Source organism: Musca autumnalis, unplaced genomic scaffold (genome assembly GCF_047663935.1).
Source record: "Musca autumnalis isolate F117 unplaced genomic scaffold, ASM4766393v1 scaffold_3, whole genome shotgun sequence".
NCBI lineage: Eukaryota > Metazoa > Arthropoda > Insecta > Diptera > Muscidae > Musca > Musca autumnalis.
In genome coordinates, this window is record NW_027411866.1 from 236,745,664 (window position 1) to 236,759,327 (window position 13,664).

Below are 13,664 nucleotides of genomic sequence, written 5' to 3' on the forward strand. Positions count from 1 at the left end.
TATTTCACGATGTGCAAAGTATCGATCAAATCGGTTCCTCTCTTCAAGAGTTATGGTGCGCACAATTTTTCCGAACATTTCCGAACTTTTGTGTGGGAGGTACCGAAAGTAGTGGACCAATATAGCCCATCTTCGATAAGGCACATTTTACCCGTATGAAAATGTATATACCCTGGATAGCATAAATGCTGAGGGTATAAAAACTAAATGAATTCAAATACGTTTTGCTACAATTTGGACTATCAATAAATTTAAAAAAAAGTGTTAAACGAACATAAAGGAACGAAGCTTTGTTCCATTTTGTTCCCCAAAGGTTCTAGTCGACTAAAGTTACAATTTACTAATTTAATTTATTATTATTGGTCCATGTTTTAGTACACATATGCAGCCGTATTCAGGGGGTTTAGTTATTAAAAGAATTTAGGAACATTTTCCAAATGAATTACCTCTAATATATAGAGTTACCTATGGCTGGAAATATCCCTACAAAATCTATCGGCAAAGATCCATATTTGTGTCGATAATAGTCAAAAAGGACCCAAAAATTTCAAAAGCCTTATATTTTTTAGATAAGTTGATACTTTTGTTGATTGTTGGTATCCTTTCGATTCGTTCAAGTGCTAGCCAAAGGTCTGCCTCAAATGTAAATTATGAAAATCTTTGATTTAAACTTTATATATTTTGCAGACGTCAGGGCTTGAAGGGTTTCCTTTTATTGAGGTCACAGTCTGAGGGTTTATCTCTGTTGCCAAAGCAAACTGATACGCAAATGTTTTCCTTGCTGCTGCCAATGATCCTTCTTATGAGTGTAAGATGACAATACCTGGATGCTGAAATAAATCTTGAACATTGTCAATCAGAGTTGGTTCGTTCCTTGGTTTTTATTATCCCACATGTCATCAGGGTTTTTTTAAGAATAGTGGTCAAATTACATTTTATAGTGTCGTATACATTGTCATCATAACTTATACGCCCCGGATTACCATTAAGAAATATGTATTATGAGAATAGAGGAGGGAAATGTCTCAGCTACGCAAAATAAATTCTCTTTCAGCAATATTTTTTTTCTTTTGAAAAATTCATTTCAAATTTATTGCCTATTCTATGGTCAATGGCATCAATAACAAGTTTTTTCCCATGGTTTTTATTTATATTTTATTGGTTTCTATGTAGCAGATGTTGTTCTGCTAGGGATTGTTAGAATGTGTCTATTGTTTTATATGAATTGCTGAGTATTGCTAAAACATTTCGAAACACAAAAACCCTATATAACAGGTATTTGTTATAGTATCAGCAGCCATGCTAACTCAATTGTTGCAACAACTGCTGCTGTTGCCATTGTGTGTTTCACAAAACACAATGAACACCGACAACAGGCCGAATGAAGAGGATACATGAATTGTTATTTCAAATGCTAAGCTATTTTTCGTATAGTTTTTGTGTGGATTGTTTGTTGGTTGCTTGGCTGGCTGGCTGGCTTGAGTGTGTGTGTGCCTATGATTGAGAACCCTGTAAGCATTTGGAAGTAAGTTACTCATTCCATCTACAAAAAGCAATCACAAGCGGCTATCATTTTTTGTAAAAGAACGAGACTTTAGAATTTTACAATAACAAACATATTGCAGTCCTGTATTATTATGTCTATGTGCATTTGTATGTAAGATACAAAAGGAGACGATCACTTTCTGAGTCGATTTATGCATGTCCGTCCTTCCATAGGAATAATGCTATTGCTCTTGGTGAAGATCGGTTCAGATTTTAATATAGCTCTCATATATATTTTCGGCCGATTTGACGTATTTGCTGCACCAAACACGCTATATACGTCCGATTTTGATGAAATTTGGAATGTGTGACTGAACTCGGTTTAGAAATAAGTGTGCCAAATTATATCGAAATCGGTTCAGATTTGGATGTAGCTCCCATATAAATTTTCAGCCGATTTGACGTATTTGCTGCACCAAACACGCTGTATACGTCCGATTTTGATGAAGTTTGGAATGTGCGACTGATCTCGGTCTAGAAATAAGTGTGCCAAATTATATCGAAATCGGTGCAGATTTGGATATAGCTACAATATATATTCTCGTCCGATTCCAGGTACTTGCGGCACCAAACACGCTATATACGTCCGATTTTGATGAAGGTTGGAATGTGCGACTGATCTCGGTCTAGAAATAAGTGTGCCAAATTATATCGAAATCGGTTCAGATTTGGATATAGCTCCCATATATATTTTCGGCCGATTGGACGAAATTTGGAACGGTTGACGGAATTTTGTCTAGTAATAAGTGTACCATATTATATAGAAATCAGTTTAAATTGATAAATATCTCACAGTGGGGTAGGGTATCATATAGTCGGCCCCGCCCGACTATGATCCTTTTCATTACTGGTTTTAAAATGACAAAATTAATGTAGATGACAATTTCAACTAAGAAAAGTTCTTCGAAAACATATGTACGTTGGAAAAATAATTATAATAACAAAAAAAATTAAAAGAACAATAACAAAAAAATTAAAAGTAAAAAAATATTTTTTCGTCATTACCAATTTTATCGCTAAAATAACGTTTTATGAGACTCTATAACGACTTTCACAAGTAGTATCTTGGCCGTGTTTCATTTCTTCCCACACGGTTAGCCTTCATCGACAAGAATGCGAGCTCGCAGGCGAGTGTTTCTATCGCATGGTAGTGACAACATCGGGTAATGTGCTGTAGAAAATGCTTGCTGGGAAAGTGCGGTTGGTTCATTGCCTCTCTGTTTTATATTTTTGTTTTTTAGTTGTGGAACACATTTGGTTTATAAACACACACATACATACATACTCTCATAGACTGTCTGATCATGTTGCCTACATCTGTGTTTGGGGTTTTTGTGTTAATGCAGTTTGGCAGCTCTAGTCCTGCAAAAACCTCAAAGGAGAATTGTGTGACCACAAAAACCAAACTGAAGTTTATAGAATGCATTGTTTTTATGAATGGCCTTTGAGGATGCATATTTAATAAAGGATACATCTAAAGTTTAGAATCAGTGATGATTTTGGAAACATAAAGTCGAGTTTTAAATTACTTTTTTCTTGTAGTTTTAGATCTGCAACTGTGGGAATTTAGATTTCACATCTAACGTAGTTATGAAGAAAAATAATTAAAAAAATATCAGTCGGCTTTACCGACATAGATATACCCTTAGGCTATATGAATTGAAACTTTCATCTACGTACAGATCGAATGTATTTAGGGTCTGTTCTGAATTTGGTGGCCCTTTTTGGACATTTGTAATTGCCGACAAACATCTGGATTAGATTTAAAGTTCAAAAGTGTTGCGGATGTGGTACTTAAAGTTATGGGCCGACATCGTCCATTATGGAAGTGGATCTTATTTTAAATTCATATTTTTTTAATAGATATCGCTCCCACTAAACATTTGAGTGGGTCGTCGTATAATTTTGATATCGCTGTAAACAGAACAACAACGAACAGCATCGATATATGTACATTTCCGAAGGATCTTGGAACAGACCCTAAACTGCACCTAAACACAAATGTTGAACTTTTGTGGGGGAGTTTCCCTAGGAAGAAGATCGATATCGGTCATTTTAGAAGTTAAACTACGTTTGGACAAAATATTAGGAGATCCAAAGTTTGAACCAAATTGGTTGGTGCCCCCTCCAAGAGATATCGTGCATACCATTTTAGTGACATCTTCGAACTGAAACTAAGTTCGGGCAAAACTGTGAAGGCCAAATTTTGGATTCGGGAGCAGGTCCTAAACTGAACTCTTCCGAAATTTTGTGTGCGAGGTACCCGTAGGAGTGGACCGATTGAGTCCATATTGAAACCTCATCTAAGTCTGGTAGAAATTTCACGATGTGCAAAGTAAGGACCTTATCGATTACTCCCTTAAAGATTTATCGTGCGCAAAAATTTTCCGAACATTTTCGAACTTTTGTGGGGGAGGTACCGGAAGGAGTGGACAGATAAACCACTTTCGGACTTAAACTAAGCTTGGAGAAAATATTACGAAAGCCAAATTTTGGACCAAATCGGTTGATCCGTTTGAAAGTTTTCATGCGCTTCAGCCAGCAAAACAGACAGACGGACGGACATGCCTTATCTGCGTGCGCAAGTACCCAGGCTTCGGAACATTATATTAGCACGGGTAGTATCAGTGTTTTGTAATGTGATACTTTTGTTTCACGAGATGTGGCTTTGTTTTTAAACTGCTTACTTAAGCCGAAGTAGCATCAGTTGGCCAATACAATTCTTCTCTTTATTTTACAACTGATGTCATTTGCTGTGTTTATGGCGGTACCGAGGTAGAGTCTTTTACTACCTCAAAATTATAGGAACCAACTTCCACTCTTGGTTCGAGCTCAATGGCGCGTCGACATCATCAACTTTGTCTTTTCACTGTATACCGCCAGACTCGCTTTTGATGATTCTCTTTCGACCTTCTTAAAGATATCAGTTACTTCCTTTACTGATCGTCCCATGATGTCAATATCATCAGTAGACATCGGATTTTGCATATTTGCATATTTTTTATTAATAAAGATACGAAAATTCTGATTGGACCAAAATTCGTTTTGAAGAAAACTGAATGCAATGACAGGCTCATATTTTTTTTTTTTGCATATTTGCATATTTTGCATATGCACAAAATATGCACAAAATATGCAAAAAATATGCAAAATATGCAAAAAATATGCAAAATATGCAAAAAATATGCAAAATATGCAAGTAATTTTTTTGACAAAAATCATCAAATTAAATTTGGAAAGTCATCAAAAAGTGTTCTATATTAAGTTTATTCCCATTAAACGTCGATTTCTTAGCAGATTATCATGTTATTAATTATTATTCCGCCACAGCAATAAATCTGGACTAAAAGATTTAGAAAATTTCCTATAACCCAGCCTTCTTATTACAACATAAGTTGCTTTCTAATACAAATTTGTTCAAAAACTCAATCAAAAATGTCAAAATGTACGTATCCAAATATGTTGATAGTTTCTGCTCGGCCAAAATTGTCTGACAGAATAACAAATGAGCTAGAAATTGAGACTAAGAAAATATTGAATATTACATAAAATCTTTCATATTTTATTAAAAACATAAAAAATATATACGGTGCCATCATAAATATTTCCCTCTGAATTTTCCACACGGAAAATAATTTTAAAAAGTGAAATTCTTTTAAAATCAATATTTGTTAAAAGTTTAAAACTACTAGATTCGCTTCATTATGGCGTATTCTAGTCGAATCGACAAAAATATTCTCTTTTTGGGCATAAATACGGAAATAAAAAATTGTGAAATTGGGGAAAGGAAACAAATTCTGCACGGAATTTTTATTTATGATCGCACTGATAACTTAGTGAATGATAACTGTCTTAGTGAATGAGTTTGCAACATGCAAAATGAAACGAAATAGACCCACAGTTCCTTTTGATGATCTGCATAGATTCGCACTTATCCATCTCGCCATGTCTTTTTGAACACAAAGCACAGGTCACATTTATAAACCACTTCGCATAAAAATTTGGGATTTTTGGCCCTAGGGCGATCCCTATTTTGGTAAGAATCGATTCAGATTTGGATATTGCTCCCATTTATACAGCACATTCGCGATAATCCCTACACCACAGGTTTCGGCGGTGTCCGAATTATCAAATTGTTCGTATTAACGAATTGTAAGGAAAGAAAATTATTTTATATGATTAAATCACTCGTGGAAGTTATATAATAATACTTTTTTAAATTGTAATTGCTAATAACGAATACTTAAATGAAAGTGCTCTACGTGTAAAAAATAGTGATATTTTTCTACTCGACAATCCGGACATTTTTATTGGCATTGCCCGCATTTGTGAAGAAAAAGCAAATCAGATTGTGAAAGTAGTGCTAGAAATATGGCGTTTTTAAAGTTTACATCAGGATGTAAGCAAACCTAGAGACAGATGTGGAATTTCATCGTTTTGTAATTTAATATTCCTTGAAATCTTTGCCTTTTAGGTGTATAGTGCATTTGGCAACTTTAATGACAATATTGCGGCGAATATTTTTCTTAATATATTTATTTATATCATATACAACAAGACTAATTTGTCATGAAAGGCTTATTTTTCCAAATAAGCTTTTTAACCACAAAGAACAAAAATTGCCAATTTATGTCTGTATATACTGAATAAAGGACTAAACACTATGAAATATATTCAAATCTAATATGTGGATATTCAAAACGTATACTTCTATTTATAGTTATATTCCAGAAGCTGGAATCGTAAATGGTACTTTAGTAATTTTTCCCATATTGCGCTAAAAAACGAACACTTTTTCCAAAAACTAGAAAAAATTGCGCTTTTATCTAAACAAAAATAGCGATGACTAACTCTACCTCCTTTGTTTTTCTGCTAGACAATTTTGGCTGATTAGAAACTATCACCATATTTGGACACGTTGATTTTGACATTTCTGATTGAGTTTTTGAAATTTTTCCATTATCTATCTACATTTGTATATGAAGCAAATTATGTTGTAATAGGAATGCTGGGTTATTTGACATTTTCTCACCTTGTGAAAAGTGATTTAAGTCTTGTTAGTCTAGATTTATTGCTGTGGCGGAATATCTGGAGAGTCTCAATAACATAATAATCTGCAAAAAAACTATGTTAAACGTCAAAAAACTTAATTTAGAATGCTTTTTTGGTGATTTTCCAAATTTAATTGACGATTTTTGTCAAAAAACACTTGCATATTTAGCATATTTTTTGCATATCTTGCATATTTTTTGCATATATTTTGCATATATTTTGCATATTTTTTTGCATATTTTTTGCATATTTTTGATTTGACCCCAAATATCGAAAAATTAACCCTCAAAACGCCTAGATCCAAAATTTGAGTCCAATCGGATAAGAAATAAAAAACATGCTAAAATCCGATGTCTAATCATCAGTCAATATCATCAGTTTCTGTAGATTGTGCCATTTCTTTTGACATTTGCATATCGTATGACCGTTTCCAGCAGGATGTTGAACAGGTCACACGAAAGACTGTCTCATTGTCTGAAACCTCTTTTGGTACTGAATTGTTCGGAGCGGTTCTTTCCTATTTTAACTGAGAACCTAGTATCAGTTAAAGTCATCTTTCAAAGACGATTGAGCTTTGCGGGGATAGCAAATTCAGACATGGCTTGGAATACCTTTGGGCGAAGGGAGATGTCGAAGGCTGTCTTATAACACTGTGAACCGAAATTTTGGGGGGGTGGAAAATTCCTTTTGGGGGTGACAGCCCTTGTTGAGTACATCATAACCCCAAAGGGCAGATCCGCCGTGAGTCGAACTTTTGAGTTATGGCGTGATGAATTTTTCACTGGAGACCCTATAAGCCATCAGAAATTAGCGTTATATCTTTGTTCGCTGTTGTTTTTGCTTATTTTTGATATGACATGTCTTCAGTCAAATCTAATGAGGAACTTTTTCGTAGAACATTTTGTTGCACAGTGTAATCGACAAAAAGGTGGTAGGTGTCCATCTTCATCTCTTGGGTTAAGCCGATAGCCGTAGTCGCTAGTGCTTTTAGCTATAAGTTTATTATAATTTTTAATTGTAATAAATATTTAAATAAATAAAAATAAATAAAATCATCTCTTGGGTCTTCTCCAGGATTTGCCGCAGGGTAAATAACTTGTCAATGGTGGACTAGGCAGGTCTTAAGCCGCATTGGTATGGTCCAATTATTTCATTGACCATAGGCTTTAGTCGTTCGCATAATTTCCCTGACAATATCTTATAGGCAATGTGGAGAAGACTTATGCCCCTATAGTTAGAGCATACAGTCTTATCCCCTTTCTCGTGGACAAGACAAAGTATACTCAGGTTCCAATCGTCGGGTACGCGTTCTTCCTGCCAGATGGTTCTAACTAGCTGATGAATACACCTTATCAGCGTGTCGCCTCCGGTTTTAAACAGCTCGGCTGGTAGGCCATCAGCTCCTGCTGCTTTACTATTCTTCAGCCGGTTTATTTCTGTCTTTACCTCATCTAGGCCGGGTGGTATACATTCAATACCATCTTCTGGGTTTGGATCTGTTGTATCTTCGTCGACTTTGCTACTATTGGATACCAACAGTTTGGAAAAATGCTCTTTCCATATCCATAGCACACTATCTGTATCAGTTACCATATTACCTTGGTGGTCTCTACAGGAGGATGTGCCCATCAGTTCCATCAGTTTGATGTTTCACTCTTTGGTAGAATTTTCGGACTTCATTCTGTCTCCTGTACATCTCGAGTTGTTCACACTCCCGCTTTTCCATCTCTCTTTTTCCTGCTGAAAAGACGTTTCTCCTCTCTCCTTTTCTCCCGATACCTCTCTCGTATGCTACGCGTTGCTACTGATTTTAAAGTAGCCCTATATGCTGCATTTTTCTCTTCGGTAGCAGAACGACGCTCCTGCTCATACAATGGATTCCTTGGTGGAGGTCTCTGGTATCCAAGTATGGACTTTGCGGCTGGAGGTGGCAATAATTTGCCATTGTGGCGATATTTTATCGGGACTTTGATTAAGCAATTGGGCCAGTTGAGTGGAATATGCTGCAGCTATCTGTTGTGATTGCAGCTGTTCGTACTTTATTCGGGGCAGAGATAACTCCTTTTGGGGATGAAAGCTCTGGTTAAGTATAGTTAGAATACCGAAAGGCAGATCCGCCATAAGTCGAACTTCCGAGTTATGGCGTGATAAAGTTTCTGCTGAAGACCCTGTAAGGCATCTGAAATTAGCGTTATATCTTTGTTGTTTTAGCTTTAGAAATCGTGTAAATGGACATAAGGACTATGAAAACGCGACAATATCGATAAGTTGTCAACGAGAACCGTACCTAAAATTTTCTGACCGACATTTTTGCAGAACATTTCGAAGCTGAAAAACCTCATCTTGTTGTACTTTTATAGCGGTTCTTAAAATAAAGGACGAAAAGGACATTGTCATCTCACAGATAAGCTAAGACAGGAGTTAACAAAGATATAACCTAATTTCAGATGCCTTACAGGGTCTTCAGTAAAAACTTCATCACGCCATAAATCTGAAGTTTGACTCACGGCGGATCTGTCTTTCGGATTCTGTCGTAGCTATTTCTGACGGTGCGGAGGACTAACGCCTCAAGGGTATTTGCTACGGGCAACAAAAGCGAAATCGGATCCTTGCATAACTTCAGACTTGGATGTTTTATTGCTCCTGACGGCATTCACAACATCATTAAATGCTAATTGTGGTGGTTCATCCTCGACAGGAAGACATCTAATGCGACGTAGTACTCTCCTCTTCGCCTTATCACCACCGGCGTGCTCGACAAACTGTCGACTAAAATAGCTTGCGCACTTCTTCGGAAATTATCGAAGGCTTAAGGTCGCCAAACGTGACTGAGTTCATCTTTTCCTTCTTTCCAGGGTTCGAGAGTGACTTTACCGTTGCCAAAATTCTTTTCCTTTTCGGATCAGTCAGCGTAACGTCGCCAAAAGTGACTGAGATTCTATCTTCTCTCTTTTCAAGGTTCGAGAATGACTTAACCATTGCCCAGAATGCATTTAATCAGACTCCAATTTTTGAACTTGTCAGATGTTTTAACCACTTGTTCCGCTTATACTCAACGACCAACCCGTTAACTTCCAGTGAGCTCCCTGATTCTGGGGCCACAGGGGTTGACATGACGAAGTTCATAACTCTCATTTGGTAATCCCGTCGCCTGTGCTGGGAAGTTTGGTCTCACTTCGGGTATTCGACCAGCAGGGATGTGGCGATCGGCTGAAGCAGTAATGATGTCTAAGAACGTTCTTTCTGCTACCCGAACATCAGATGGGTAGGTCAGATCTCTGAAGTGGTGATTGTGAACTCTCAGAGACTAGACAAATTAGTTTTCCCATGATTGAAGAGAGTGTGGCATTCAGAGGTGATGAAATCGAGAGGTCTGCTGATGGAGACAATTATGGGGAGATTGTCTGTTCCAAGGAAAACGACTGTTTGCCGGGTGACATCATTTGTCAGACCAGGTGACACGATAGTTTTATGTGGCGAACTGTGTCACAGTTCCGTCAATTCTGTTAGGTGCGTCATCATTAACCGTGGAAAACGTAGTACTATCAGTCTGCTCAACCAACACTACACCCATCTTGTCATTGCCGAGGACCTGATGCCATAACTCATGATGAGTATTAAACTCCCCCAAGACCGGACGGTTATGACCTTCGACCTGGAGTACAGTTTTTTATCAAGCAACTTTACCGCGACAGTTCCACACCTGACTGGTACTCCCATACATTACACGTACGTGTCATTAGAGCCAGGCTCAAGCGATATAGGTATGTATTGATCATACTGGGACAATAGGAAAGCAAATCCCCCACATCCACTTCTAGTGGGATCCTTCCTCAGTAAGTTGTATCCATCACAACGCTGTAAGCCGCAGTTGTTGCCCCTACAGCTTCGGTATGTAACGTAGAATGGAGAGAAAAGAAGAGAAAAACAAAAAGCAATCGATTAAAGGACATTTAATCACCCACATCCAGTTCAAGGAAGCAGACTGCCTCGACTGGGGATGTGTATAGCGTTTCTGTTGTTAGATTAGTCGGGTTAGCATAGCATGCGAATAGGTGTTTCGAGATGTGTGGTGTCTGTCCACATTTAGGGCATACATCTAGATGTCAGGATTCAAGAGCGACAAAAAGCTCTTTAGGTCCCTGGAGATACCACATCGGAGTTGTAAGAATATCGGTCTGATGTCTCTGAGTAATGTCCTTTCATGATCACTAATAGGTGGGGCCTACCACGGAGCACAATGCTGCTCGTGTGTGATTAGGTGTAATTTTGTACTGCATTTTTTGTTGAGCTTGGTTTCCGGACCGCCGCTACCATAATATTCTTCCGACTTATGAAATCAACTATTTTTCTCGATCTTACCTCGGAGTCCATTGCAATTAAATTGCGAAAATGATGCATTTTCAGGGATAGGAACAGCAAACGGCTGGTGTAGTGCTACGTGTGCGGCTGCTGTTGGGGGGACTGTGTGGGAGTCTCGCGTTCTGATGACGACAAAGACTCGCTGGGGCTGTTTTTATGCAGCATCAAAGTCCCCGTCGTAGTCCTCATATGTCCCAGGCATCTATTACTTCACACCGGACGGATTTCGGGATATTCTGTTCCCAATACAGAAAACACGATACAAATACAAATAGCTGTACAGTGAGGTGTCCCCGCTGGCCGGAACTATGATGAAATGTGGTTCCGCCGCCGTAATATTGTTGATTTTATTGTAGGCTGTATTAAAGAAATTTTTGACTTTTATTCTTGGTATACTCAGTATTCCCCATAAATACATTATTTACTAAAAGACGACCCAAGTAGGCCCCTGTTAACCACAATAATTTCATTTTCTACTAACCCAACCACCCCCTCTGCCATCACTCATTGGCACGGAGTTTGCAATTTTTAATTAAAATTGCAGCTACTGGTCATTCAATGAATTACCTTCCATTGAAATTGTTTAACAATTGGGTTCAATTAGTGAATGAGAGAGCAAAGTTGTTGCAGTTATTTTATTTCGTAAGCTATGATGTCGTGCTGCCATACACCTCGGCCACACCGTCGAAGAGAGAAGGAACACATTAGTATGGCCCCAAAGTAAAAATAAATTCTCTATAAAATTGTGTTAATTGTAGAAGTTTAGCGCAGGGCTCAACGAACAAGCGAACAACAACAACAACAACAGCGTGGCTAAGATAAATTAGATGAACGACAATGACGACGGACGTATCAGATTAAAGCCATGTTAAGCCTTTAAGTTGCTGTCAGTAAATTTCTATTTTCAATGCATTTGTGGTGTGGACTTTTGTTGGCAAAATGCAATTTGGTTGTGGGGTGGGGATGTGCATGCTTTACAACTGTTGTGAGAAGTTGTGTGTGTCGATGGAGCAGTAAGATTGATTTTGGCCAAGAGCTAAGGCGTTTGCAATTGAATTAAGTTGTAAGACTTCTAGCATGCAGCAGAACAAACTTTAGACAGACCATGTGAAAACTTCATTTTCAATAATGCTTAGGGCAGCAAAACATCATCAGCATGTTTTTATTGGTACAAATTATAGGCAAACATTGCACTGCAAAATTGATGATGACTACGACGATGGCGATGAGGAGGATGACGATGATGATAAGACTTGATGTTGCAGTTGAATAATGATTACAAGGCATTGGCTGTTGTATTACATTTTAATGAAGCCGTTAATATTTCCGACAACAATTTGAAGTTGTTTATTTTCCCTTTGATAAGTTTAATGAACTAAGGCTATGACAATACTGTATGGGGAAGAAGAATGGTAGGTCTTGTATTACCTCCTCCACAAAATTTCGAAAATGTTCGGAAAATTTGTGCGCACCATAACTCTTGAAGGGAACAATCGATTTGGTCCAAACTTTGCATATCGTAAAATTCCTACCAGACATAGATGAGGATTTAATATGGACTCTATCGCTCCACTCCTTCGGGTATCTCCTAAACAAAAATTCTGAAAAGTACAGTTTAAGACCTTCTCTTGAATACCTTTGGTTATTGTTGTACCAACTTTTATTCGCTGTCCGCATTACGACGGTATAAGTTTTATCAGGGGCAAGTCCATAGTTCCCGAGAAAATAGCCCGAAAGATGTAAAAGTACTATGTTACACCTTGTGTAGTGGTTGGAGCGCACAATAACTCTCGAACGGATCTGACGATTCGGTATAAAATTTGGCCATCGTAATATTTTGTCTCCCACAGATGTCATCATCCGGAATACCGGAAAGGTAGAAGTTAAACAGCTTCGGAGATATCACACCACCTTGTGGAACTCCCTGTATCACTCGACGGCGTTTGGACTTCTTGTTCCAGAATTCCACGTACGACTGACGTCTACACATATTGACTATCCAACATTTCAAGCCTGGCCGGAGGGTTGTCTGCACAATGTCCTCAAACAGCGTGCCGTGCCTGACTGTATCAAAGACTTTTGATAAGTCAAGCGCCACCATCACCGATCTATCTCTTGTTGTCCTTGACAAAAATATATGTGGAGATGGCGTGCAGCGCTGCAGTCGTGCTGTTCTGCTTAAGGAATCCATGCTGATGATCGGCAATTGGATAGCTATTTCTGATACTGGGGGGACTAAGGCATCAAGGGTCTTTGCTACGGGCGATAAAGGCAAAAACGGCCTGTACGATTCACTTTTGTGCTGGCATCCTTGCCTCTCTTACGTAGTTGGACCACCCTGCCCATTTTCCAAACTTTGGGAACAAATAGGGTGGCTAGCGACAACTTGAGAACTTTAGTGAGATACTCCACGCCCAGCTCATCCGGCTTCTTCAGCATTATCATGGAGATTCCATCAGGGTCCAACGCTTTGGATGATTTAGTGTTCCTGATGGTATTCGCAACATCATCTATTGTAAACTGTGGTGGTTCATCCTCGGCAGAAAGATATCTGATGCGACGCGATACTCTCCTCTTCGCCCTGTCACTCTCCGGGTGCTCGACAAACTGTCGATTGAAATAACTTGCGCACCTCTTCGGGTCAGTCAACGTAACGTCGCCAAACGTGACTGAGGTCTTATCTTCCATCCTTCCGGGCTTCGAGA